Here is a 27097-nt window from a genome sequence, read left to right as displayed (position 1 = left end):
TTAATATTGATATTGATAAAGTCAAGATGCAAAACATTTCCATCACCACAAGGATTCCTTTTGGCCCTTTTACAGCCACACCCACTTGCCTACTGTTCCTGCCTCAACCTCTGGCAACTAGTAATCCGTTTTTCACTTTTATGATTTTGTCATTTCGAGAATGTTATGAAAATGGAATCATACATTATGTAACCTATTAGGATTGGCTTTTTGCACTCAGTGTAATTCTCTAGAGATTCATCTAGGTTGTTCGGCATCAGTAGTTCATTCTTATTTCTCGCTCACTAGTATTCTGTGGTATGAATTTACCAGTTTGAACATTCACCTGCTGAAAGACATTTGAGTCATTTTCAGCTTTTGACTTTTACAAATAAAGCTACCATAAACATTTGCATACTGGTTTTAGTGTTAATATAAATTTTCGTTTAGCCAAGATAAATGTCCAGGAGTGCAGCTGCCGGGTGGTATGGAACTTGCACATTTAACTTTTTAAGAAACTGCCAACCGTTTTCCAGAACAGCTACATTTCACATTCCCACCTACATGTATACAGCCTCATCAGCATTTGGTTGTTGCCACTATTTTTATTTTAGTCATTCTGATAGATGTATAGTGATATCTCATCTTGGTCATAATTTGTATTTCCCTAGTGCTAAGGATGTTGAAAACATTTTTATGTGCTCGTTTGCCATCTGTATATCTTCTTCGGTGAAATGTCTCTTTAGGTGTTTTATCCAATCCGATAAGAATAGTTGTGTACAGGTTTTTATGTGGGAAGTTCCTGAAAAAGCTGGAAGTTCAAACCTTTTCCAAATCTCTGTCTTAGATTATGAAGTTGTCACGCCATGCAATTTGTTTTTTTAAAAAAAATTATTTAGTGATACTTCTGAAAGCAATGTAAGGAAGACTGTTCAGGACTATCGGGATAGGCACAGGGACCATTGCAAGGAGGTTTTGCAGTGAGGGAAAGAGATTGGCCTCAGTTCTGAATATAGCATGGACAAGTGGGAATTTATAGCCAAGGAGCAGTGTGTCCTGGTCAGTGGACAGGAAATTACCAAGAGAAAACCTCAGAGGTAAGGGGAATTCTGGCCAAACAAACCTAACAGGATTCTTGCTGAAGACAGGCCAAGGTAATCAGACATCAATCATCTGGGGGATGGTGGAGAATGAGGAGCCTGATCAGAAATGGAGGTTAAACATAGATGATATGGGGGTTCTTGCTAAACTGACTTGGCAGGGTTCTTTGCTAAAACTGGACGTTACAAGGAAGTGCACAGATGGGCCTAGCAGAAGATTCAGAAGCCTGACTAAAGTTTGGCCAAGCGAATAATCTTTGTTAAATTCTTATGCAACTGCATTTGCAAAGTGCAAAACAGACTACTGTCTTGTTGTTTGGGGAAAGGAAGAGTGCAACATGGAGAAATTTCCAAGATAATAAGTCACTAACGAGTTTCTTCCGGCTCCCACTGACTGAATGATCATTCCCTGAGGGGTAAAAAAAAAAAAAGGGAGATCGAGCAAAGGGTAGCATATACCAGTCCCACCAGTGAACTCACGTGGTATGCAGAAATAATGCTGTTGATTTTTTAAAAGAAATCCCGAAAAGGGAAGTTAAAAGAGACCGGGTCTCGTCGGATGTCCCGGGCGGAACTGCAGGCGTTGCTCGCAGGCGCGGTCCCACCGTCGCCCAACACGGGGAGTTTGACCTGCTCCGTGTCCGGCCTGGGCCTGGTCCCCCCCTCCTTAGACAACCTGGTACTCCCGGGCTCCCCCGGGAGTCCCATGTTGGTGCCAGGCCCGGTGCGGACGCCCGCTCCACACAGCGCCGTAGCTCCGAACCCCCGAGCACCCACGATCCGCCGACCTCAGCCTCCCGGGGAGCTGGGATTACAGGCGCGCGCCACCGCGTCCGGCGCTTGGTTTGGTAGCACCGCGGTCTTGGAGGCTGCAACTGCCGACTGCGTGTGCTGGGAGGCGGGATCCGTGCAGCGGTTTCCTCGCCGCCCAGCCGGCTGCCGCTCCAGATTGCCAGAAGTGCCTGATAGAACTAGCTGAAGAGACCGCAGAAAGCACTGGCAGAGAGATGAATGAGCATCCCTTACTATGTTGTCCTCGGAACCTTTACAAAAAGGTCAATTAAACAAACAGTTGTAAATTTAATAAGGGAAAGAGTGAAGGACTGTGTTGAGTGGGTTTCACAGACTTCAATATGAATATGAAATCACCTGGGGAGCTGGCTAAAATGAAGAGTTCTAACGCTGTAGGTGTAGGATGGGGTGTAGATATTCTGCATTTGTGAGAAACTCCCAGGTTAGGTCAGTGTTGCTGATCAGCAGCCCACGCTGCAAGTGACAAGGTTGTTGATGCTTTTGGACCTGATGGTTCTACAAGTTCTTGTCACATCATTATAATATTAGAACATGAAAAGAAAAGAAAGAAAGAAAGAGAGAAAGAAAGAAAGAGAAAGAGAGAGAAAGAAAGAGAAAGAGAGAGAAAGAAAGAGAAAGAGACAGAAAGAAAGAAAGAGAGAGAAAGAAGAGAGAGAAAGAGAAAGGAAGAAAGAAAGGAAAGAAACAAAGAGAAAGAAAGAAAGAACGGAAAGAAAGAAAACCACAGTTCCAGCCTCTCAAGTGACTATAGACATTTTCTTTCTTGTTTTTTAGCTCTTGTCCTCACGCATACATGATTTTTTCCATGGTGGAAGCCATGACATTTGTACGATTTCATGTTGGGTGCATTTCCACCTTGTGTAAGTGGTAAATATGTACAGATAATTGTTCAATCACTCCTTCTGTCAGCCAACATTAACTGAGACCCTTTTCTGTGCCATATACAGTAGGTCTACCTGGGGAATCTGAGAGTACAAAATGCACTCCTCTAAGGAGCTTGTGTCCTGTTAAAGAATAGAAGACGGCCGGGCCTGGTGGCTCACGCCTGTAATCCCAGCGCTTTGGGAGGCCGAGGCAGGCAGATCACAAGGTCAGGAGATGGAGACCATCCTGGCTAACATGGTGAAAACCTGTGTCTACTAAAAATACAAAAAATTAGCCGGGCGTGGTGGTGGGCACCTGTAGTCCCAGCTACTCGGGAGGCTGAAGCAGGAGAATGGTGGGAACCCGGGAAGCAGAGCTTCCAGTAAGCCGAGGTCGCGCCACTGCACTCCAGCCTGGGCGACGGAGTGAGGCTCCGTCTCAAAAAAGTAAATAAATAAATAAATAAATAAATTTTAAAAAAGAATAGAGACAAGTAAATCAGTGAGAGTGAAGATTTACTCCCAAGTTCTTCCATAGGTGTAAGGGCAGGGTACTGTGTACAGGATCACCAATACAGGCACCTAATCTGAACAAGAATGGCTTACTAGATGAGGTGCTACCTGAAATATGTCTTAAAGATAAGCTATAATTAGGCACATAAAGAAGGGCATGGAAAAATTTTTACCATCAAGTCCTGGCAGAAGCAAAGCTAAAAAGGTTTGAATGCCTGGGAAAATTACTAGTTCCTAGTTCAAGTAGACCTGAGCAGAAAATCAAAGGTTCATGGACCAAAGTAAAAAGATGAAGCAGCAGCTGAGGCCTGTAGTCCCAGCACTTTGGGAGGCCAAGGCAGGAGGATTACCTGAGGTCAGGAGTTCAAGACCAGCCTTGGCAACTTGGTGAGACCCCCCCCCCCAACCGACACAGACTAAAAATACAAAAATTAGCCAGGTGTGGTGGCACACACCTATAATCCCAGCTACTTGAGAGGCTGAGGCATGAGAATCGCTTGAACCCTGGAGGCAGAGGTTGCAGTGAGCTGAGATTGTGCCACTGCACTCCAGCTTGGGTGACAGAGTGAGACTCCATCTGAAAAAAAACAAAAAAAAAAAGGATAAAGATGAGGCTACAAAGGAAAAAATCGTTACTTTGTGTAGTATACAGTCTCCAAAAACTGACCTCAATGCAGCATATTTTTCAGTCGTTACACCCTTTTGTAGTCCATTCCCACAGTGAATCTTGGCTGACCTAACAAAATTATTTCATTGAGGTGATACTGTGCCAGTTCCAGGGCTAAGCCATGTGAAATCTTGCACCTTCTGACTTGGTTTTCTGGAATGCTAAATCTTGGGATGCTCCCTCTCAGAATCCAGTCACCATGCCATGAGAAACCCAAGCCACATGAAAAGGCCATGGCTAGGCACTGTGGGTCACAGTCTCGACTGACTGAGGTCCTAGCAACATCAACTGCCACTGCCAGTTATGTGAGTGAGCCATCTTGAACATCCCTAGCTCAATCAAGCCTTCAGAGGAATGGAGTCCTTACTGACATCATGTGGAGCAGAATCACCCAGGTAAGCCCAGTCTATTCACAGAATTGTAAGAAATAGTAAAATGGCTGGCATTTCAAGACATGTGTTAGTTTTCTATTGCTGTCATAACACATTACCACAAATGTAGTGGTTATAAAAAACATAAATTTATTATTTAGAGTTTTTTAAGACAGAAGTCTGGTATGGTCTCACTGTGCTAAAATCAAGGTATTGGCAGGCTGCATTCCTTTCTGTTGGCCCCAAGGGAGAATCTGTTTTCTGCTCATTCAGATTATTGGCAAAATTCAGTTGTTTGCAGTTGTTGGATCAAAGTCTCTGTTTTATTGCTGCCTGTAAGCTAATGGCCACTCCCAGCTTCTAAAGGCTGCTGTGTTGCTGGGCTCTTTAAAACCAGCAATGGTGGATGGCGTCTTCAGATCACACCTCCCTGAACTACTCTTCTGCTTCCTCTTTCCACTTTTAAGACTCTAGTGATTAGGATCATCTCTCCATCACAAGTTCCTTAACCTTAATCACATCTCAAAGTCCCTTTGCCATGTAAGTTAACATATTTACAGTTTCCAAGGATTAGAAGGGGCATATTTTTGGGTGGAAATAGCATTATTCTGTCTATCATTCCATATGGAATTGTCTCTTGTATATTGGTAGGAATTAAGAACAAACTGTGAGCCATATCTTGACAATACTAAATACTTTGAGCTTTCCCTAAAAGGCTATGGAGAGACAGAAAAGTGTTCTGAACGGAGAGGTCAGTATGACGGGTATTTTTGCAAGCTCTTCTTGCCAGTTCTGTGGAAGCAGAGCCACAGCTAGCACACAGAGTGCCTTTGGGCAAATAATGCAACAGTAAGGCTGGGCGCAGTGGCTCAGGCCTCTAATCCCAGCAGTTTGGGAGGCCGAGGTGGGCGGATCACCCGAGGTCGGAAGTTCGAGACCAGCCTGGCCAACATGGTGAAACCCCGTCTCTACTAAAAATACATGGTGGCGCATGCCTGTAATCCCAGCTACTCGGGAGGCTGAGGCAGGAGAATGGCTTGAACCCAGGAAGCAGAGACAACAGTGAGCCAAGATCCCACCACTGCACTCCAGCCTGGGCAACACAGTGAGACTCTGTCTCAAAAAAATAATAAAATTAAAAAAAAAAATGCCACAGTAAGCCATTTTGGTGGATGAATTACAGAAAGACAACCCTCAGGGCTGATGAAGCATAGAAAAGGGAAAATGTCAAAAGTCCTCTCTCCAGGACTCTTAGCTCTCAGTGCTCAGGTCATATTTCAGCCCCCATTCACCTTCTCTGGAAATCTTTTTTTGTAGGGCACCAGTGGGACTCCCTGTATAGAGAAACAATGGGAGACAAGCAGGGCTAGAAGCAAATCAACCAAACTGGAGGCTGTTGCAGTAATCCAGGAAAGATACAAAAAGAGGAGAAGGAAGAGGAGGGAAAAAGTCTCATGTAAAACGGTGGTGGTAATCTTGTATTAGAATAAAGGAAACAGACTCAGAAGAACTGAAGACACAGAATTCATAAGATGTGGGAAGTACGGGGCCGGGCGCTGTGCCTCACGCCTGTATGTAATCCCAGCACTTTGGGAGGCCGAGGTGGGCAGATCACAAGGTCGGGAGATTGAGACCATCCTGGCCAACATGCTGAAACCCCGTCCCTGCTAAAAATACAAAAATTAGCTGAGCATGGTGGCCGGCACCTGTAGTCCCGGCTACTTGGGAGACTGAGATAGGAGAATAGCTTGAACCCGGGAGGCGGAGCTTGCAGTGAGCCGAGATCGGGCCACTGCACTCCAGCCTGGGCGACAGAGCAAGAGACTCCATCTCAAAAAAACAAAACAAAACAAAACAAACAAAAACAACTCAGAGCTAGACAAAATTACACTCCCTCAGGCTGAGTGCGGTGGCTCACGCCTGTAATCCCAGCACTTTGGGAGGCCGAGGTGGGCGGATCATGAGGTCAGGAGATGGAGACCATCCTGGCTAATATGGTGAAACGCCGTCTCTACTAAAAATACAAAAAATTAGCCGGGCGTGGTGGCGGGCGCCTGTAGTCCCAGCTACTCGGGAGGCTAAGGCAGGAGAATGGCATGAACCCGGGAAGCGGAGCTTGCAGTGAGCCGAGATCAGGCCACTGCACTCCAGCCTGGGCGACAGAGCGAGAGACACCGCCTCAAAAAAACAAAACAAAACAAACAAACAAAAAAACAACTCAGAACTAGACAAAATTACACTCCGTTAGGGCGGGTGTGGTGGCTCACGCCTGTAATCCCAGCACTTTGGGAGGCCGAGGCAGGCAGATCACGAGGTCAGGAGATCGAGACCATCCTGACTAATATGGTGAAACCCCATCTCTACTAAAAATACAAAAAATTAGCCGGGCATGGTGGCGGGCGCCTGTAGTCCCAGCTACTCGGGAGGCTGAGGCAGGAGAATGGCGTGAACCCGGGAAGCGGAGCTTGCAGTGAGCCGAGATCGCGCCACTGCACTCCAGCCTGGGCAACAGAGCGAGAGACTCCGTCTCAAAAAAAGAAAAAAAAAAAAAAAAAAAAAAAAAGGTCATAAGATGTGGGAAGTAAAAGAGAGGAAAAGATTGAAAAGGATGCAGATGTGATGATGCCAGTCGCCTGCCATCAGAAGCAGCAAGTCTTCTCCAAGATGATACTTTTCTTCTGAAGACGTGAGATTTGAAAAAATAAGAAAACAAAAGAATAACGAATTTTGAGTCTGATGCCTTAACACAGTATTTCATTCAGATGAAGAAATGCTATTGCATGCTAGCCGGGTGCGGTGGCTCACGCCTGTAATCCCAGCACTTTGGGAGACCGAGGCGGGCGGATCACGAGGTCAGGAAATCAAGACCATCCTGGCTAACACGGTGAAACCTGGTCTCTACTAAAAGTACAAAAAATTAGCCAGGCGTGGTGGTGGGTGCCTGTAGTCCCATCTACTTGGGAGGCTGAGGCAGGAGAACGGCGTGAACCCGGGAGGCGGAGCTTGCAGTGAGCCGAGATCGCGCCACCGCACTCCAGCCTGGGCGACAGAGCAAGACTCCGTCTCAAAAAACAAAACAAAACAAAACAAAAAAAAGAAATGCTATTGCATGCTAAAATGTTTTGAAGTTACCAGAGTCAGCAAGACTGAATTTGGAGCCCAGTGAAAAGAAGCCTACAAAGCTGATGGGGGTGCTTGATAGGAATCCTCTCCTTAACATGCTCAAAAAGAATTGACTCTGTATTTAGAAATCTCACAAATTGAGGAGGAAAGAGGAAGGAGAATGAGGAGAAAAGGGAAGATTTAAAAAAGGATAAGAAAATAATAGCACAAATATATATATATGTACACATATATATGTGTGTGTGTGTGTATGTGTGTATATATATATATATATATATTTTTTTTTTTTAGACAGAGTCTTGCTCTGTGCCCAGGCTGGAGTGCAGTGGGGCGATCTTGGCTCACTTCAACTTCCACCACCTAATTTTTGTATTTTCAGTAGAGACGGAGTCGGGGGTTGGGGGAGGGTCTCACCATGTTGGCCAGGCTGGTCTTGAACGCCTGATCTCAAGTGATCTGCCTGCCTCAGCCTCCCAAAGCGCTGGGATTACAGGTGTCAGCCACTGTGCCCAGCCTAATTTTTTGTGTTTTTAATAGAGATGGATTTTCACCGCTTTGGCCACTCTGGTCTGGAACTCCTGACGCCGAGTGATCCACCCATCTCAGCCTCCCAAAGTGCTGGGATTACAGGCATGAGCCATCATGCCCAACCACGAGTATATTTTGAGATAAAATCTAAGATAGTCTTTTTGTAGAAAGAAATATGCTCACTTTCCTTAATTTGAGAACTATGATTTCTTCCTGCTTTAAAAATCATGGTTTCAGTAAATGTGCCTGCATTATTCTGTCAAAAGCCAGCTTCTATGACTTCTCACCTTTTCCAGGTATATATGAAACTCGTGAGAAACAAATCTTACTCATGGTGTCTTCCTTCCCTTTCTGTATAGTGGATACACCAAAGAGCTTCCCAAACCTTGTCTAGTAAATGGGTTTCAGGTGTGCAGGGAGACATGCATTCCCTCAGCCATTAGTCTCCCCCAGGTCCTTGACTTTTTCATTTCTAAATATCCCATTCTGTTTTTCAAACTTTTTTAGTGGAACCCATAATAAAAAATATAAGTATAGGTTACAACACAACTCTTATTTATTTGCAATGCACTGGGACATTTTGCATTCCATTCTCTTTCAGTAAAATCAAAATTCTACTCATGATCCACTCAATTAACTTCATGTGCCACAAGGGTGTCACAATATACATTTTGAAAAACACACTACCCTTGACCTTGACATTAACCTAAACTGCAGGCACCAAGCCCAAGATGTAAATTTCAATCATCTCTTATACTGATTATCACCTTCTGTTTTTTCAGCTTATTTTTTTTTGCCCAGTGGAAAATTATTTAATGCATCTCCTTTCTCCTTACATCTTTACTTCCCTCTTTACACAACTTAAATTTCATGATTAATTATCAGCATTAGTAGCTTACAAAACCTTTGTCTCACTCACAATCATTGGTCATGTAATCACCAGACAGGTTCTTCCTGCCCCCACCCTGCACAGACAAAATCATTTCACTGAGACTGTGGTATTGCGTTTAAGAGTTTAATTGGTCGTCAGCAAAGCCTGAGTCCTGTCCTCTCGCTCTCCTCCCCGGACAGCAAGAGCTTCACCACTCGCTCCACCTTCTCCACCAACTACCGGTCCCTGGGCTCTGTCCAGGCGCCCAGCTACGGCTCCCAGCCAGTCTGCAGCGCGGCCAGCGTCTATGCAGGCGCCGGGGGCTCTGGTTCCCGGATTTCCGCGTCCCCCTCCACCAGCTTCTGGGGCGACATGGGGTCTGGAGGCCTGGCGGCAGGGATGGCTGGGGTTCTGGCAGGAATGGGAGGCATCCAGAACGAGAAGGAGACCATGCAAAGCCTGAAGGACCGCCTGGCCTCCTACCTGGACAGAGTGAGAAGCATGGAGACCTAGAACCGGAAGCTGGAGAGCAAAATCCGGGAGCACCTGGAGAAGAAGGGACGCCAGGTCGGAGACTGGACAAATTACTTCAAGACCATGGAGGACCTGGGGGCTCAGATCAAATACTGTGGACAATGCCCGCATCGTTCTGCAGATTGACAATGCCCGACTTGCTGCTGATGACTTCAGAGTCGAGTGTGAGACAGAGCTGGCCATGCGCTAGTCTGTGGAGAGCGACATCCATGGGTTCCGCAAGGTCATTGATGATACCAATGTCACTCGGCTGCAGCTGGAGACAGAGATCGAGGCTCTCAAGGAGGAGCTGCTCTTCCTGAAGAAGAACCACGAAGAAGAAGTAAAAGCCCAGATTGCCATCTCTGGGTTGACCGTGGAGGTAGATGTCCCCAAATCTCAGGACCTCGCCAAGATCATGGCAGACATCTGGGCCCAATAAGACGAGCTGCCTTGGAAGAACCGAGAGGAGCTAGACAAGCACTGGTCTCAGCAGATTGAGAGTGCACCACAGTGGTCACCATGCTGTCCATTGGTGTTGGAGCTGCTGAGATGACGCTCACGGAGCAGAGATATACAGTCCAGTCCTTGGAGATCGACCTGGACTCCATGAGAAATCTGAAGGCCAGCTTGGAGAACAGCTTGAGGGAGGTGGAGGCCCGCTATGTCCTGCAGATGGAGCAGCTCAGCGGAATCCTGCTGCACCTGGAGTCAGAGCTGACACAGACCGGGGCAGACGGATAGCGCCAGGCCCAGGAGTGCGAGGCCCTGCTGAACATCAAGGTAAAGCTGGAGGCTGAGATCGCCACCTACCGCCGCCTGCTGGAAGATGGCGAGGACTTCAGCCTTCGTGATGCCCTGGACAGCAGCAACTCCATGCAAACCATCTGAAAGACCACCACCCGCCTGATAGTGAGTGGATGGCAAAGTGGTGTCTGAGACCAAGGACACCAAAGTTCTGAGACATCAAGTTGGCAAAACAGGGTACCCTCTGGGGCGCAGGAGACCAACAGGAAGTTCGGAGGTAAAAACAAAACAAAACAAAACAAAACAAACAAACAAAAAAACCAGTTTAATTAACACAAGGCCAGCCACGTGGAAGATGGAGTTATTGCTTAAATCAGTCTTCCTGAAGGTTTAGAAGTTAGGGTTTTTCAAGGATAGTTTGGTGGGCAGGGAACAAAGGAATGAGTGCTGCTGATTGGTTGGGGATGCAATCACAGGTGTGTGGAAAACGGTCCTCATGTGCTGAGTTCACCTCTCGTGGGGGGTTGGAGGGAGGTATAGGATCAGTTGAGTTGTGAGTCCCGAATCCAGGTGGGGTCAGTCGGTTGGTAGAATACGAAAGTCTGAAAAGCATCTTTAAGACCAATCTTAGGATCTATATAGTGATGTTATCTATAGGAACAACTAGAGAAGTCACAGATCATGTGACCTCTGACCACATGACTCCTGAGCCGTAAGGGATTATAGAAACTATACCTACATTTTAGCAGAATTCAGGCCCCTTTCAGAATCCTAATTTTATGGTCTTTCATTTGTCTTACAAAGGCAGTTTTAGCACCACAAACAAGGAGGGATATTATCATCTTTGCTTCCAACTTAAACTATAAACTAAATTCCTCCAATGGTTAGCTTGGCCTACACCTAAGAATGAGTGAGGATGGTCAGCCTGTGAAGGTAGAAGCAAGATGGAGTGAGCCATGTTAGATTTCTCTCACTGTGATAATCTTTGCAAAGGCGTATCTGAATATGAATAGGTGAATGAATAGAGAATACTCCTAACTGTGCTCCTTTCTTTGTCACACTCTAAACCAAGGTTTCCTCCCCTCCATTCCACTGAAACTTCCTTGTCAAATCCCAGCAACCTCTATCTTGCTAGATCCAATGGTTAGTTTTCTTTTTCATAATTAACTAATTTATTTATTTATGAATTTTTCCATAAGTTATTGGGGAACAGGTGGCGTTTGGTTACACAAGTAAGTTCTTTAGTGGTGATTTGTGAGATTTTGGTGCACCCATCACCCGAGAAGTATACACTGCACCCTATTTGTAGTATTTTATTCCTCACTCTCCTCCCACCCTTCCCCCAAAGTCCATTGTATCATTCTTATGCCTTTGCATCCTCATAGCTTATTGGTGAGAACATATCATGTTTTGTTTTCCATTCCTAAATTACTTCACTTAAAATAATAGTCTCCAAGGTCAGGCATGGTGGCTCACACCTGTAATCCCAGCACTTTGGGAGACCGAGGCAGGCAGATCACCTGAGGTCAGCAGTTCAAACCCAGCTTGGCCAACAAGGTGAAACCCTGTACCTACTAAAATACAAAAATTAGCCATTCATAGTGTTAGGCGCCTGTAATTCCAGCTACTTGGGAGGCTGAGGCAGGAGAATCACTTGAACCCAGGAGGCAGAGGTTGCAGCGAGCCGAGATCATGCCACTGCACTTGAGCCTGGAGACAGAGACAGACTCCGTCTCAAAAAAAAAAAAAAAAAAAAGAAGAAGAATAGTCTCCAATCCCATTCAGGTCGTTGCGAATGCCATTAATTCATTCCTTTTTATTGCTAAGTAGTATTCCATTGTATATATATACCACAGTTTCTTTATCCACTCATTGATTGACAGGCATTTGAGTTGGCTCCACAATTTTGCAATTGTGAATTGTGCTGCTATAAACATGCATGTTCAAGTATCTTTTTTGTTTAATGACTTTTCTTCCTCTAGGTAGATACCCAGTAGTGGGATTACTGGATCAAAGGGTAGCTCTACTTTAGTTCTTTAAGAAATCTCCCCCACTGTTTTTCATAGTGGTTGTACTAGTTTACATTCCCACCAGCAGTGTAGAAGTGTTCCCTGATCACCGCATCCACACCAACATCTACTGTTTTTTGATTTTTTTGATTATGGTCATTATTGCAGGAGTAAGGTGGTATCACATTGTAGTTTTGATGTGCATTTCCCTGATCATTAGTGGTGTTGAGCATTTTTTATATGTTTGCTGGCCATTTGGATATCTTCTTTTGAGAACTGTCTATTCCTGTCCTTAGCCCACTTTTTGATGGGATTGTTTGATTTTTTTCCCTACTGATTTGTTTGAGTTCATTGTAGATTATGGATATTAGTCTTTTGTCAGATGTATAGATTGTGAAGATTTTCTCCCACTCTATGAGTTGTCTGTTTACTCTGCTGACTGTCCTTTGGCTGTGAAAAAGCTCTTTAGTTTAATTAAGTCCCAACTATTTATCTTTGTTTTTATTGCATTTGTTTTTGGGTTCTTAGGCATGAAATCCTTGCCTAAGCCAATGTCTAGAAGGGTTTTTCTAATGTTATCTTCCAGAATTTTTATAGTTTCAGGTCTTAGATTTAAGTCCTTAATCCATCTTGAGTTGATTTTTGTATAAGGTGAGAGATGAGGATCCAGTTTCATTCTCCTACATGTGACTAGCCAATTATCCCAGCACATTTGTTGAAAAGAGTGTCCTTTCCCCATATTATGTTTTTGTTTGCTTTGTGGAAGATCAGTTGGCTGTAAGTATTTGGGTTTATTTCTGGGATCTCTACTGTTCCATTGGTCTATGTGCCTATTTTTATACCCGTACCATGCTGTTTTGGTGACTATGGCCTTATAGTATAGTTTGAAATCAGATAATGTGATGCCTCCAGATTTGTTCTTTTTGCTTAGTCTTGCTTTGGCTATGTGGGCTCTTTTTCTATTCCATATGAATTTTAGGATTTTTTTTTCTAATTCTGTGAAGAATGATGGTGATATTTTGATGGGAATTGTATTGAATTTATAGATTGCTTTTGGCAGTTTGATCATTTTCACAATATTGATTCTACCCATGAGCAAGGGTTGTGTTTCCATTTGTTTGTGTTGTCTATGATTTCTTTCAGCAGTGTTTTGTAGTTTTACTTGTAGAGGTCTTTCACCTCCTTGGTTAGGTATATTTCTAAGTATTTTAATTGTTTTTGCAGCTATTGTAAACGGAGTTGAGTTCTTGATTTGATTCTCCACTTGGTTGCTGTTGCTGTATAGAAGAGCTACTGATTTGCGTACATTAATTTTATGTCCAGAAACTACTGAATTCTTTTATCCATTCTAGGAGCTTTCTGGAGGAGTCTTTAGGGTGTTCAAGGTAAACAATCATATCATCAACAAATAGTGACAGTTTGAGTTCCTCTTTACTGATTTGGATGCCCTTCCTTTCTCTTATCTGATTGCTCTGGCTAGGACTTTCAGTACTATGTTGAAGAGGAGTGGTGACAGTGGGTATCCTTGTCTTGTTTCAGTTCTCAGAGGGAATGCTTTCAACTTTTCCCCATTCAGATTATGTTGCATGTAGGTTTGTCATAGATGGCTTTTATTACGTTGAGGTATGTCCCTTGTATCCCGATTTTGCTAAGAATTTTAATCATAAAAGGATGCTTGATATTGTTGAATGCTTTTTCTGCATCTATTGAGATGATTGTGTAATTTTTGTTTTTAACCCTGTTTATGTGGTGTATCACATTTATTGCACACATACTTGTGTATGTTAAACCATCCCTGCATCCTGGTATGAAACCCACTTGATCAATGTGGATTATCTTTTTGATATGTTGTTGGATTCGGTTAGCTAGTATTTTGTTAAGGATTTGAGCATCTATGTTCATCAGGGATATTGGTCTGTAGTTTTCTTTTTTGGTTATGTCCTTTCCTGGTTTTGGTATTAGGGTGATACCGGCTTCATAGAATGAATTAGGGCGGGTTCCCTCGTCCTCTATCTTGTGGAATAGCGTCAATAGGATTGGTACCAATTCTTCTTTGAATGTCTGGTAGAATTCTGCTGTGAATCCATCTGGTACTGAACTTTTTTTGTTGATAATGTTTTTTGTTTGTTTGTTTGTCTTTTTTAGACGGAGTCTCGCTCGGTCACCCAGGCTGGAGTGCAGTGGCATGATCTCGGCTCACTGCAGCCTCGCCTCCTGGATAATTGGGATTCTCCTGCCTCAGACTCCCAGGTAATTGGGATTACAGGGGCCCGCCACCACGACCGGCTAATTTTGTATTTTTAGTAAAGACAGAGTTTCACCATATTGGCCAGGCTGGTCTCCAACTCCTGACCTCAGGTGATCCACCCGCCTTGGCCTCCCAAAGAGATTACAGGCATGGGTCACCGTGCCTGACCTGGTAATTTTTTTTTTGTTTTTTTTTTTTTTTTGAGATGGAGTCTCACTCTTGTTGCCCAAGCTGGAGTGCAATGGTGTGACCTCGGCTTACTACACCTCTGCCTCCTGGGTTCAAGCGATTATGTTGCCTCAGCCTCCCAAGTAGCTGGGATTACAGGTACCCACCACCACACCCAGCTAATTTTTTGTGTTTTTAGTAGAGATGGGGTTTCCCCATGTTAGCCAGGCTGGTCTCTAACTCCTGATGTCAGGTGATCCACTCACCTCAGCCTCTCAAAATTCTGGGATTACAGGCATGAGCCACCATGCCCAGCTTGGCCTGGTAATTTTTTAGTTACCATTTTAATCTCGCTGCTTGTTATTTGTCTGTTCAGTGTATCTGATTCTTCCTGATTTAAGCTAGGAGGGTTGCATCTTTCTAAGAATTTATCCATCTCTTCCAGGTTTTCTAGTTTATGTGTATAGAGGTATTCATAGCAGCCTTGAATGATCTTTTGTATTTCTGTGGTGTCAGCTGTAATATCTCCCATTTCATTTTTTATTGAAGTTATTTGGATTTTCTCTCTTCTTTTCTTGGTTAATCTTGCTAAAGGTCTATCAATTTTATCTTTTCAAAGAACCAGATTTTTGTTTTATTTATCTTTTGTATTTTTTTGTTTGTTTGTTTCAATTTCATTTAGTTCTGCTGTGATCTTGGTCATTTCCTTTCTTCTGCTGTGTTTGGGTTTGGTTTGTTCTTGTTTCTCCAGTTCCTTGAGATGTGACCTTAGGTTGTCAGTTTGTGTTCTTTCAGTCTTCTTGATGTAGGTGTTTAGGGCTATGAACTTTCCTCTTAGCACTGCCTTTGCTGTTTCCCAGAGGTTTTAATAGGTTGTCACTATTGTCGTTCAGTTCAAGGAATTTTTTAATTTCCATCTTGATTTCATTTTTGACCTAATGTTCATTCAGGAGCAACTTATTTAATTTCTATGTATTTGCATGGTTTTGAAGGTTCCTTTTGGAGTTGATTTCCAGTTTTATTCTACTGTACTCTGAGAGAGTGCATCATATAATTTGAATTTTCTTAAATTTATTGAGCCTCATTTTGTGGCCTATCATATGGTCTATCTTGGAGAAAGTTTCATGCGCTGTTGAATAGAATGTGTATTCTGCAGTTGTTGAATGGAATGTTTTGTATATATCTGTTAAGTCCATTTGTTCCAAGGTATAGTTTAAATCCATTGTTTCTTTGCTTTCTGTCTTGATGACATGTCTAGTACTGTCAGTGGAGTATTGAAGTCCCCCACTATTATTGTGTTGCCATCTATCTCATTTGTTAGGGCTATTAAGTAATTGTTTTATAAATTTGGGAGCTTCAATCATAGGTGCACACATGTTTAGGATTGTGATATTTTCTTGTTAGACAAGGCCTTTTACCATTATATCATGTCTCTCTTTGTCTTTTTTAACTGCTGTTGCTTTAAAGTTTGTTTTGTCTGATATAAGAATAGCTACGCCTGCTCAATTTTATTGTCCGTTTGAATGAAATGCCGTTTTCCTCCGCTTTTTTTTTTTCTTTTTGAGACGGAGTATTGCACTGTCGCCCAGGCTGGAGTGCAGTGGCGCCATCTCGGCTCACTGCAAGCCCCGCCTCCTGGGTTCACGCCATTCTCCTGCCTCAGCCTCCCGAGTAGCTGGGACTACAGGTGCCCGCCACCACACCCGGCTAATTTTTTGTATTTTTAGTAGAGACGGGGGTCTCACCGTGTTAGCCAGGATGGTCTCGATCTCCTGACCTGGTGATCCACCCGCCTCGGCCTCCCAAAGTGCTGGGATTACAGGCATGAGCCACCGCGCCTGGCCAAGATTTAGAGAACCTTTTATCAGTTCTTGTAGTGGTGGCTTGGTAGTGGCAAATTCTCTCAGCATTGGTTTGTCTGAAAAAGACTATCTTTCTTTTATATAAGATGCTTAGTTTTGCAGGATACAAAATTCTTGGCTGATAGTTGTTTTGTTTGAGGAGGCTGAATGTTGGGCCCCAATCCCTTCTAGCTTGTAAGGTTTCTGCTGAGAAATCTGTTGTTAATCTGAAGGTTTTCCTTTATAGGTTACCTGGTGGTTTTGTCTCACAACTCTGAAGATTCTTTCCTTTGCCTTAACTTTAGATAACTTGATGACAATGTGCCTAGGCAATGATCTTTTTTGTGATGAATTTTCCAGGTGTTTTTTGTGCTTCTTGTGTTTGGCTGTCTAGGCCTCTAGCAAGACCAGGGAAGTTTTCCTCGATTATTCCCCCAAATACGTTCTCAAAACTTTTAGATTTCTCTTTTTACTCCGGAACGCCAATTATTCTTAGGTTTGGTCATTACATAATCCCAGACTTCTTGGAGGCTTTGTTCATATTTTCTTTTTTCTTTGGGTTTGTTGGATTGGTTTAATTCAAAGACCTTGCCTTCAAGCTCTGAATTTCCTTCTTCTACTTGTTCAATTCTATTGGTGAGACTTTCCAGAGCATTTTGCATTTCTATATATGTGTCCAATGTTTCCTGAAGTTTTGATTGTTTTTTGTTTATGCTATCTGCTTCATTGAATATTTCTCCCTTCACTTTTTTTTTTTCAAGACGAAGTCTCACTGTGTTGCTCAGGCTGGAGTGCAGTGACATGATCTCAGCTAACTGCAACCTCCGCCTCCCAGGTTCAAGTGATTCTCCTGCCTCAACCTCCCAAGTAGCTGGCATTACAGGTGCACGCCACCACACCCAGGTAATTTTTGTATTTTTAGTAAAGATGGAGTTTCACCATGTTGGCCAGGCTGACCTCAAACTCCTGACCTCAAATGATCTGCCCACCTCGGCCTCCCAGGGATTACAGGTATGAACCACTGCACCTGGTCTCTCCCTTCACTTGTTGTATCATTTTTTGGATTTCTTTGTGTTGGGCTTCACCTTTCTCTGGTGCCTCTCTGATTAGCTTAGTAACTAACCTCCTGAATCCTTTTTCAGGTAAATCAGGGATTTCTTCTTGGTTTGGATCCATTACTAGTGAGCTAGTGTGATTTTTGGGGGTTGTTAAAGACCCTTGTTTTGTCATATTACCAGAGTTGGTTTTCTGGTTCCTTCTCATTTGGGTAGGCTCTGTCAGAGGGAGGGTCTAAGGCTAAAACTGTTGTTCAGATTCTTTTGTCCCACAGGGTGTTGCCTTGATGTAGTACTCTCCCCATTTTCCTATGGATGTGGCTTCCTGAGAGTCAAGCTGTAATGATTGTTATCTCTCTTCTGGATCTAGCCACCCAGCAAGTCTACCAGGCTGTGGGCTGGTACTGGGGGTTGTCTTCACGGATTCCTGTGATGTGAACCATCTATGGGTCTCTCAGCCTTGGATACCAGCATCTGTTCCAGTGGAGGTGGCAGGGTGTGAAAAGGACTCCGTGACGGTTCTTAGCTTTGGTGGTTTAATGCTCTATTTTTGTGCTGGTTGGCCTCCTGTTGGTAGGTGGCACTTTCCAGAGAACATCAACTGTGGTAGTATGGAGATGAACCAGCGGTAGGCAGGACCCTAGAACTCCCAAGGGTATATGCCCTTTGTGTTCAGTTATCAGGGTGGGTAAAGAAGGACCATCAGGTGAGGGCAGGGCTAGGCGTGTCTGAGTTCAGACTCTCCTTGGGTGGGTCTTGCTGTGGTTGCTGTGGAGGAGGGGAGGTTCCCAGGTCAATGGAGTTATGTACCTAGAAGGATTTTGGCTGCCTCTGCTGAGTCATGCAGGTTGTCAGGGAAGTGGGGGAGAGCCTGCAGTCACAGGCTTCACCCAGCTCCCATGCAATCTGAAGAGCCAGTCTCACTCCCACTGTGCCTCCCCTGACAGCACCAAATCTGTTTCCAGGCAGTGGGCAAGAAGAGTTGAGAATTTGCCCCAGGCTACCCGCCTCCCAGCTGTGAAAGAAAGTAGGGTTTTAGTTCTTCCCCTACCTGTGGAGTCTGCATGCAGGATTCATGCCCTCCCCCAAGTTCTGGCCATGAGGTTTCTTGACTAGTTCAAATTGTTACAAAGCTCAGCTGGAGGTTTCCTTCTTCCTGTGCCATTTTCCCTGTGCCTCTGGCTGCCCTCCCAAGGGATCCCTGTGATGCCAGCAGGAGTGGCCTACTTGGGGACCCAGCAAGCTCACAGGGCCTGTCCAATTGATTCCTCTACCCCTGTATTTCCCTTGGCTCTCTAAATTGACTCAGCTCCAGATAAAGTCAGAATCTTCTCCCGTAAACTAGACCTTCAGTTTCCCCAGTGGGGGTGTGTGCTCGGGGGCGGAGGATCTCCCTTTCTCACTTCCACGGTTTGGGCACTCACAGTATTTGAGGTGTCTCCCAGGTCCTACAGGAGCAATTTTATTCCTTCAGAGGGTCCGTGGGTCCTCTCGGGTTTCCTGATTTATTCCTGAAGTCATTCTGGAGTTAAAATTCATGATGAGGGCCTCCACACGCTGCTCCATGCATTGAAGTAAGAGGTGCAATCTACTCCTGTCTCCCGTCTGCCATAATGTTCCCAATGCTCTCCCAATGTTCAATTTTCAGGCTTCAATTTGCTCAGCCTCTCAATGTCATTTGGCCCAGTTGATATTCCCCCTTCATGAAAACACATTCCGACCAGGCGCAGTGGCTCACGCCTGTAATCCCAGCTCTTTGGGAGGCCGAAGTGGGTGGATCACGAGGTCGGGAGATCGAGTCCATCCTGGCTAACACGGTGAAACCCCGTCTCTACTAAAAATACGAAAAAATTAGCTGGGTGTGGTGGCGGGCGCCTGTAGTCCCTTGGGAGGCTGAGGCAGGAGAATGGCGTGAACCCGGGAGGTGGAGCTTGCAGTGAGCCAAGATGGCTCCACTGCACTCCAGCCTGGGCAACAGAGCAAGACTCCATCTCAAAATAAATAAATAAATAAATAATAAAAATAAATTAAAAAAAAAAAAAACACAACATGTTCCTCATTAGACCCCTGAGGGTCTTCTTTCACAAATATTAAATCCTTGAATGTTAATGAAAGACCTCAAGTATACCAGCCTCGAGTTTAGGAGATGACCTCTTTTAATCTTTTTTCACAGCAGAAAGGAAATAATAACTTCCTTCAGTGTTGCTAAAATTGTTTTATTATTCAGGCAGAAGCAGTTTCATGACCCAAAGAATAAGTATCTGAAAAGAAGGAAAAGCCATTGGCAATCATCCTGTTACCTCCAATCACCTATAAACCATTATTGTCTATCAGAAACCATCCATTTTTATCTGTTAAGCCAGACGTTGTCCTTGAAGCTCACTGAGACCTCTTAATTCTTTATTCTTTTCATAAATAGTGTTTCCCCAAACTGGTGAACCAGTTGCTTTTGCTGTTCAACTTTTTAGGGAGCCAACTGAGACATAGCCATACCAGACCTTTCCACCCCCACAAAAAAAAAAAAAAAATCCAACAATTATATAATATATACATGTATTACTTTGACATCAAATTTTAAAAATAGATGTTTGAAATTATATATTATTCTGTAATATTTGTTTCTCCATTGCAAAACTGTTATTACTTAAACAAAACAATAATGGTGTGTCCGGAATTGGTAGGTTCTTGGTCTCACTGACTTCAAGAATGAAGCCACGGACCCTCACGGTGAGCATTATAGCTCTTAAGGTGGTGCGTCTGGAGTCTGCCCCTTCTGATGTTCAGATGTGTTCGGAGTTTCTTCTGGTGGGTTCGTGGTCTCGCTGGCTCAGGAGTGAAGCTGCAGACCTTCACGGTGAGTGTTACATCTCTTAAGGTAGTGCGGCTGGAGTTGTTTGTTTCTCCCAGTAGGCTCGTGGTCTTGCTGGGCTCAGGAATGAAGCTGCAGATCTTCGTGGTGAGTCTTACAGCTCATAAAAGCAGCGTGGACCCAAAGAGTGACCAGTTGCAAGATTTATTGCAAAAAGTGAAAGAACAAAGCTTCCACAATGTGGAAGGGAACCCGAGAAGGTTGCCAATGCCGGCTCGGGCAGCCTGCTTTTATTCTCCTATCTGGCCCCATCCACATCCTGCTGATTGGTAGAGCCCAGTGGCCTGTTTTGTCAGGGCACTGATTGGTGCGTTTACAATCCCTGAGCTAGATACAAAGGTTCTCCACATCCCCAACAGATTAGTTAGATACAGAGTTTTGACACACAGGTTCTCCAAGGCCCCACCAGAGCAGCCAGAGTGTCGATTGGTGCACTCACAAACCTTGAGCTAAACACAGGGTGCTGATTGGTGTGTTTACAAATCTTGAGCTAGATACAGAGTGCCGATTGGTGTATTTACAATCCCTGAGCTAGACATAAAGGTTCTCCACGTCCTCACCAGAGCAGCTAGATACAGAGTGTCGATTGGTGCACTCATAAACCTTGAGCTAAACACAGGGTGCTGATTGGTGTGTTTTCAAACCTTGAGCTAGATACAGAGTGCCCATTGGTGTATTTACAATCCCTGAGCTAGACATAAAGGTTCTCCACGTCCTCACCAGAGCAGCTAGATACAGAGTGTCGATTGGTGCACTCACAAACCTTGAGCTAAACACAGGGTGCTGATTGATGTATTTACAATCCTGAGCTACATATAAAGACTCTCCACATCCCCACTAGACTCAGGAGCCCAGCTGGGTTCACTTAGAGGATCCCGCACCGGGGCTGTAGGTGGAGCTGGCTACCAGTCCTGCGCCCTGCGCTCGCATTTCTCAGCCCTTGGGTGGTCGATGGGACTGGGCACCATGGAGTAGGGGGTGGTGCTCGTCCGGGAGGCTCGGGCCGCACAGGAGCCCATGGTGGTGCTCGTCCGGGATGCTCAGGCATGGTGGGCTGCAGGTCCCGAGCCCTGCCCCGCGGGAACGCAGCTAAGGCCCAGCGAGAAATCGAGCACAGCACTGGTGGGCTGGCACTGCTGGGGACCCAGTACACCCTTCGCAGCCACTGGCCCGGGTGCTAAGTTCCCTATTGCCCGGGGCCAGCAGGGCTGGCTGGCTGCTCCGAGTGCGGGGCCCACCAAGCCCACGCCCACCCGGAACTCCAGCTGGCCCGCAAGCGCGGCACACAGCCCCGGTTCCCGCTCGTGCCTCTCCGTCCACACCTCCCTGCAAGCTGAGGGAGTGGGCTCCAGCCTTGGCCAGCCCAGAAAGGGGCTCCCACAGTGCAGTGGGGGGGCTGAAGGGATCCTCAAATGCCACCAAAGTGGGAGCCCAGGCAGGGGAGGTGCCGAGAGCAAGCGAGGGCTCTGAGGACTGCCAGCATGCTGTCACCTCTCAATAGGAGTAGTTAATAATGGCAATTAGAAGTAATTTATAATAGGACTAATTACATAAATAATATGTTTGGGAAAAATATAACAATATGTTTTTAGTATTTCTATCTGTTCTCTTATGTAGTGATTTATTTTAACTTTTTAAAACTATTGGATATTTAAGTCTCATAGGCTATATTATTTCAACTTTAAGGCACATTAATAAATGAAAAACATAAATACAAAAACGTAAAATACAACAAGAATGTAAAAGGAGAACATAACTACAATAAAACTACTTAAGCAGATATTACCTATATTTAATAAAAAATAATGACATTTCTTTCTGTCACATGAAACAATTGAGTATCTTTACCCTTTCTGTTTCTTTTTCCAATATTCTTTCTGTGACCTGTCTGCAACATTTAAGACATCTTTATTTTCTTTTATATAGTGGTAATACTGAATACAGTCAAAGGTAAAATTCACTTTGAATTGCAGCTCTGCTCTTATCAAGCCCATATTACTTAGATTCCTGGTATCATTCTAGTGTGATAAAATCACACTAAATATCCTCTCAACAAAAGCATTTGAGCATTGAATACTCAGTATTTTACTTACTAGCAATAGACTGTTGCAGCGAGCTGAGATCGCACCACAGCACTCCAGCCTGGGCAACAGAGGGAGACTCCATCTCAAAAAAATTAATAAATAAAATGAAATAAATAAATGATAAACTTGGGAAACAAAGCTTGGATTCCAAATAAATTGTATTTTTAGCAAGAGATTGATAAAGTCCTATTTAACTTGCATTCTGAAGCAGTCTTTTTTTTTTAAAAAAAGAATCTTTTCTTAGTGTATGAATCTTTATGTCACAATCTACATAACATAACATTGTTAAAATTAATGGAAGGCTATTGTTTTGGAATGAGCTCCTGCATTAGGCTCCAACAGACCAGACCAAACCAGAAGGGAGCCCTTTGTGCAGGGTGCCAAGTAATCAAACTGAAATTTAAAACAGGCCAGTTTTCCAAAAAACAGGAGATTCACAATAACCAGTAGAAAAGGGTCCAGACTACCTCAGCCAGCATTTTAAGGAAGTATCCTCTGCTTTAACCTTACAAGGACAGTCACTTTGTAATTACCAATCCACCTATTGTTCCTTGTTTGTAGTTTCTTCAACCTTTTCTACCTATAACCTCATCTCCTCGTCAGAGCACCTTCCTATTTTGTAGATGAGATGCTGCCTGATTCATGAATTGCCAATAAAAGTTGATCTGATCTTTAACCTAAGTGTGTTGAAATTTTGTTCTTCGACAACGTCAAACAAATGAAAGTATAAATTTCTGTTTTACGGTAGTTCTTTTCTCCATTCTCACTCTTAAAATATTGTCAAATTAGAGAATAGCATTCCTCTTGTCCCACATTTTGAAAATATGATTTTACACCAAGTAAACATTTTAACATCTATCCTATGGCCAGCAATAATTATAGTCAACTTTAGACATTTCTAAGGAGGCTACCTCCTTTTGTTTCTATAAAGTGAAAATTCTTATTAAGTGTTTCTGCACATTTTGAGGAAACTAAAAAGTGACCATAAATCTCATTAAGCCATGAAAGCCTCAATATCACCAGTAAACAAATCACAATCCTTCTTAGCAGTGTTGTTTGTTTTGTTTTGTTTTGTTTGAGACGGAGTTTCGCTCTTGTTGCCCAAGCTGGAGTGCAATGGTACGATCTCGGCTCACTGCAACCTCTGCCTCTGGGGTTCAAGCGATTCTCCTGCCTCAGCCTCCTGAGTAGCTGGGATTACAGGCATGTGCCACCACACCCTGTTGATTTTTTGTATTTTTAGTAGAAAAGGGGTTTCACCATGTTAGCCAGGCTGGTCTCAAACTCCTGACCTCAGGTGATCCACCCGCTTTGGCCTCCTAAAGTGCTGGGATTACAGGCGTGAGCCATCACGCCCGGCCTCTTAGCAGTGTTGTGAACAACATGTGCAGAACACGTCACATGTAAGATCTTTTCATTTTCTTTGGTAGAAAGTTAATAGTCTGAATGGAATTTGCCAAATTTTACATTTGCACTGTCTGCCAAATATGCAGATAGATGAGCAAGATCTAACTTGTAGTTGACCAACATATCAATGATTGTTTATGCTTCAAGTGGTTTCATTAAGTCTTCATGCACACCAGGAAAGATGATTTTCAACATCATGTTTCAAATCAAAGTATGTAAGAGCTAAGGGAAACTTTTTTTTTAATGGTTGAGGTGGATTTGACACATCATTATGTTGTAGAGAGCAAGGTCGTCTGATAGAATCAGCTGTACACTGCAAGACACCAATATGTGGTATCAGAATTTCCTCTTGTTCACCCACGAGATGCAACCTCTGAATCAGGAAATAGAGTAATTAAGGAAGCCATAAAATAATGCGTGTTCTTTTCTAATATTCTGCCCAATACCATTTTCTTTTATTTAATTTTAACTTTTTTTAAGGTCTCCTTGTAAGCAAGCCCAATGCTATTCTCTACAGAGCGCTTGTGTCACTTTTGGGAGACAAAAACACTTTTGATTGGTTCACAAGTTCTTGCCTGTCTCATCCCAGACTTGAGAGATGCCGTCTCCCTGTGTACTTTCACATCCAAATCTGTTTTGAATATTGCATAGTATGCTCCGTTTTGATTATTTATTCTCCAAATACGGTTGTATGTGTCCTTCTATCTGTCATTGAAGTAACAGTCTATTTAGACTTTTTCAGTGCTATCTGGGTTATGCTGGCGTTCGCATGATAATCGTTCTCGTTTTCGTTATCTAAACTCTAAAAATCTGGCCATAATATTCACAATGTTAAAAATTAAACTAAGGCCGGGCGCGGTGGCTCAGGCCTGTAATCCCAGCACTTTGCGAGGTCGAGGCGGGCGGATCACTTGAGGTCAGCAGTTCCAGAATAGCCTGGCCAACATGGTGAAACCCCGTCTCTACTAAAGATACAAAAAATTAGCCGGGCGTGGTGGTGCAGGCTTTAATCCCAGCTACTCGGGAGGCTGAGGCAGGAGAATCGCTTGAACCCTGGAGGCAGCTGTTGCAGTGACCCAAGATCACGCCATTGTCCTCCAGCCTGGGCGACAAGAACGAAACTCCGTCTCAAAAAAAAAAAAAAAAAAAAATTAAACTAGCAATACAAACTAGCACTATGTAGACACAACAGTCTACAGTCAAAGACCGAGTGCTACGGTCACGGCTGAAAACGCTAACATCGCGCATTTAAGTCGCCTCACTCAGAGCGATGCACGGTGCAAGGTTGTCACCATCAGCGGACAGGGGAAAAACGGCGACAACTACAAAAGGGGGATAACCTAAACCCTATTATCCATTGGCAATAAAATCAGTGTTGCTTTCGGCACTGGGGCAGGGGTGGGAACAAGGATGGGGTTGTCACTTTTTGTGTGTATATATTCTCTCCAACCTATCGCCAAAAACCGAAAGCCCGGACTTTTCACATCCCAGGTAGGGTTTTCCTGGGAAGTGGGTCTTTGAGTGCTAAACCCCAGACAATCCCCTGGCAAACAAAGACAGTGGAGAAGACAAGCTTTTCACCCCTTCCTGCTATTACTACCGCTCTCACATCCTAGCAGATGCCCAAGAGTTTGCACCAAGAGCGCCATATTCTTTACCCCATGAAGTCGCATTTGTCCAAATCCCTTTGGACTTCCTCAAGACCGAGATGGAGACGTGATCGGGGAAGACTGCAGTGGGTTGAAAAGCCAGTGGGACTTAGGGAGGTATTTTTTTTAAAACAGACGGCCTTACAAGGAGTTTGCTGTACATTAAGACGGCCTTACAAGAAGTTTGCTGTACATTAAGACGGCCTTACAAGACGTTTGAGCACATGAGATAGCGACAGGTGGAGACGCCTGTCAAAGGACATTGTTTTGTTTTTTAAGATAGTAAACGCTTCAATGCTTCCGGATGGGAAACACCGGATCACTTTTCCTGCGGGAAAGAACCGGTATGGAGGGAGAGAGAAAACAGGCCGTTTTCCTGATCTCTCCAGACAAAATGGATGGACGCCCGTGCAGGTTAATTGTCAGGTTTCTGGACAGGACGTTTTGGAAATTTTCCACCTAAGGTGAGAAGTAGGGGGTCATCAGTTCAGAATAAGAGGGGCAAAAGCAGCGGGATCAGCAGCGACTTTCTTCATCTGATTCAGGTTTTGGAAGCTGGTGAGCTTTGAGAAGTTTCATAAGAATATTTTATTTTAGAAATTTAAAATAAAGGTAATGTAGACAAAAATATTTAAATAAGGTAAAAATCAGTGTTGAAAATACCTGCTGAGGAGGACTAGTTGTCTGCCTCCTTAGCGCAGTAGGCAGCGCGTCAGTCTCATAATCTGAAGGTCCTGAGTTCGAACCTCAGAGGGGGCAGCTGCTGTTTTGCCCCCAATTTCCACAAATAACCCTATTTGTTCAGTATACAATTATCTCTATAATTGCCGGGCCCGGCATATGTTGTCAGACAGACGAAGTCTCAGCTCTCTTTGTCCCGACGGCTTATCAAGTTCTAGTAAATCTCTTTTAGTTCTTCTTATGAGTATCATCTCTTTCCAGTGGGCTTGCTGTTTTCTCCGAGTTCTTCTGACCTCAATTCCCTCGTGGGACAGTATCCTTCTACTGGTGCAACTTAATTTATTGAAAAAATGAATAGACAGATGAAAACCTGATATTCAATTTGTTGTGGCAGCCCTAGGAAACCAACACACCATCCCTTCTCTCACTCACCAGCCTCCCATCACATCAACCTCAAGCTGTTTTATTTTCTTCATAGAATTTTTTACTGTATAAAGTTTCCTTGTTCTTTTATTTTTTAACGTTTTTATTGTCTGTTGCCCACCCATCCTCCTAGACTGTAAATTCCGTTAGAGACTGAATTTGTTTTATCCAGTTCTATATTTTCAGTGCCTAGCACGGTATCTGATAAACAAGTATTTCTCAAATCAATCATTTAACTTGCATATTAAATGTTATGGTTTTCTTTCCATGCTTCTTGTCACTATCTTACTCCACACAATCAACATCTCAAACTCAGATTACTTGCAATCATCGCCCCAGCAGTTACACATACTGAAATTCATCTTGCAAGCTATACCTCTCTGGCCCAGTCCGTGCTGGAAAAAGAGAGGGCTCTCCTCCAATATGTCTGGACCTCAGGGGTCTGTATTTCAGGACAGCTCTCTTAACAGTTCATTCTGTTGCCGACTTAAGGAAGCGTTTTATAGGGAACATCTTAACAATTTCGTCTGGACCCTAGGCCTCTGGTTCCAGGAGCCTGCATCTACCACAGTTAA

At 43.9% G+C, this 27097-nt stretch overlaps 1 non-coding gene and 1 pseudogene across 1 annotated transcript; both read left to right on the top strand.

Annotated features, from left to right (window-relative positions):
- Positions 1-1638: 1638 nt before the first annotated feature.
- LOC129144359 (keratin, type I cytoskeletal 18-like) lies at positions 1639-27097 on the top strand (annotated as a pseudogene).
- Positions 26105-26177, top strand: TRNAM-CAU (transfer RNA methionine (anticodon CAU)). Its single transcript has one exon. It is a non-coding gene; the product is annotated as a tRNA-Met (tRNA).

This window comes from Pan troglodytes, chromosome 5, assembly GCF_028858775.2.
Source record: "Pan troglodytes isolate AG18354 chromosome 5, NHGRI_mPanTro3-v2.0_pri, whole genome shotgun sequence".
In the NCBI taxonomy this organism is placed as follows: Eukaryota; Metazoa; Chordata; class Mammalia; order Primates; family Hominidae; genus Pan; species Pan troglodytes.
The sequence above is the reverse complement of the archived record's forward strand: the minus strand, read 5'-3'. Positions and strand labels throughout refer to the sequence as shown.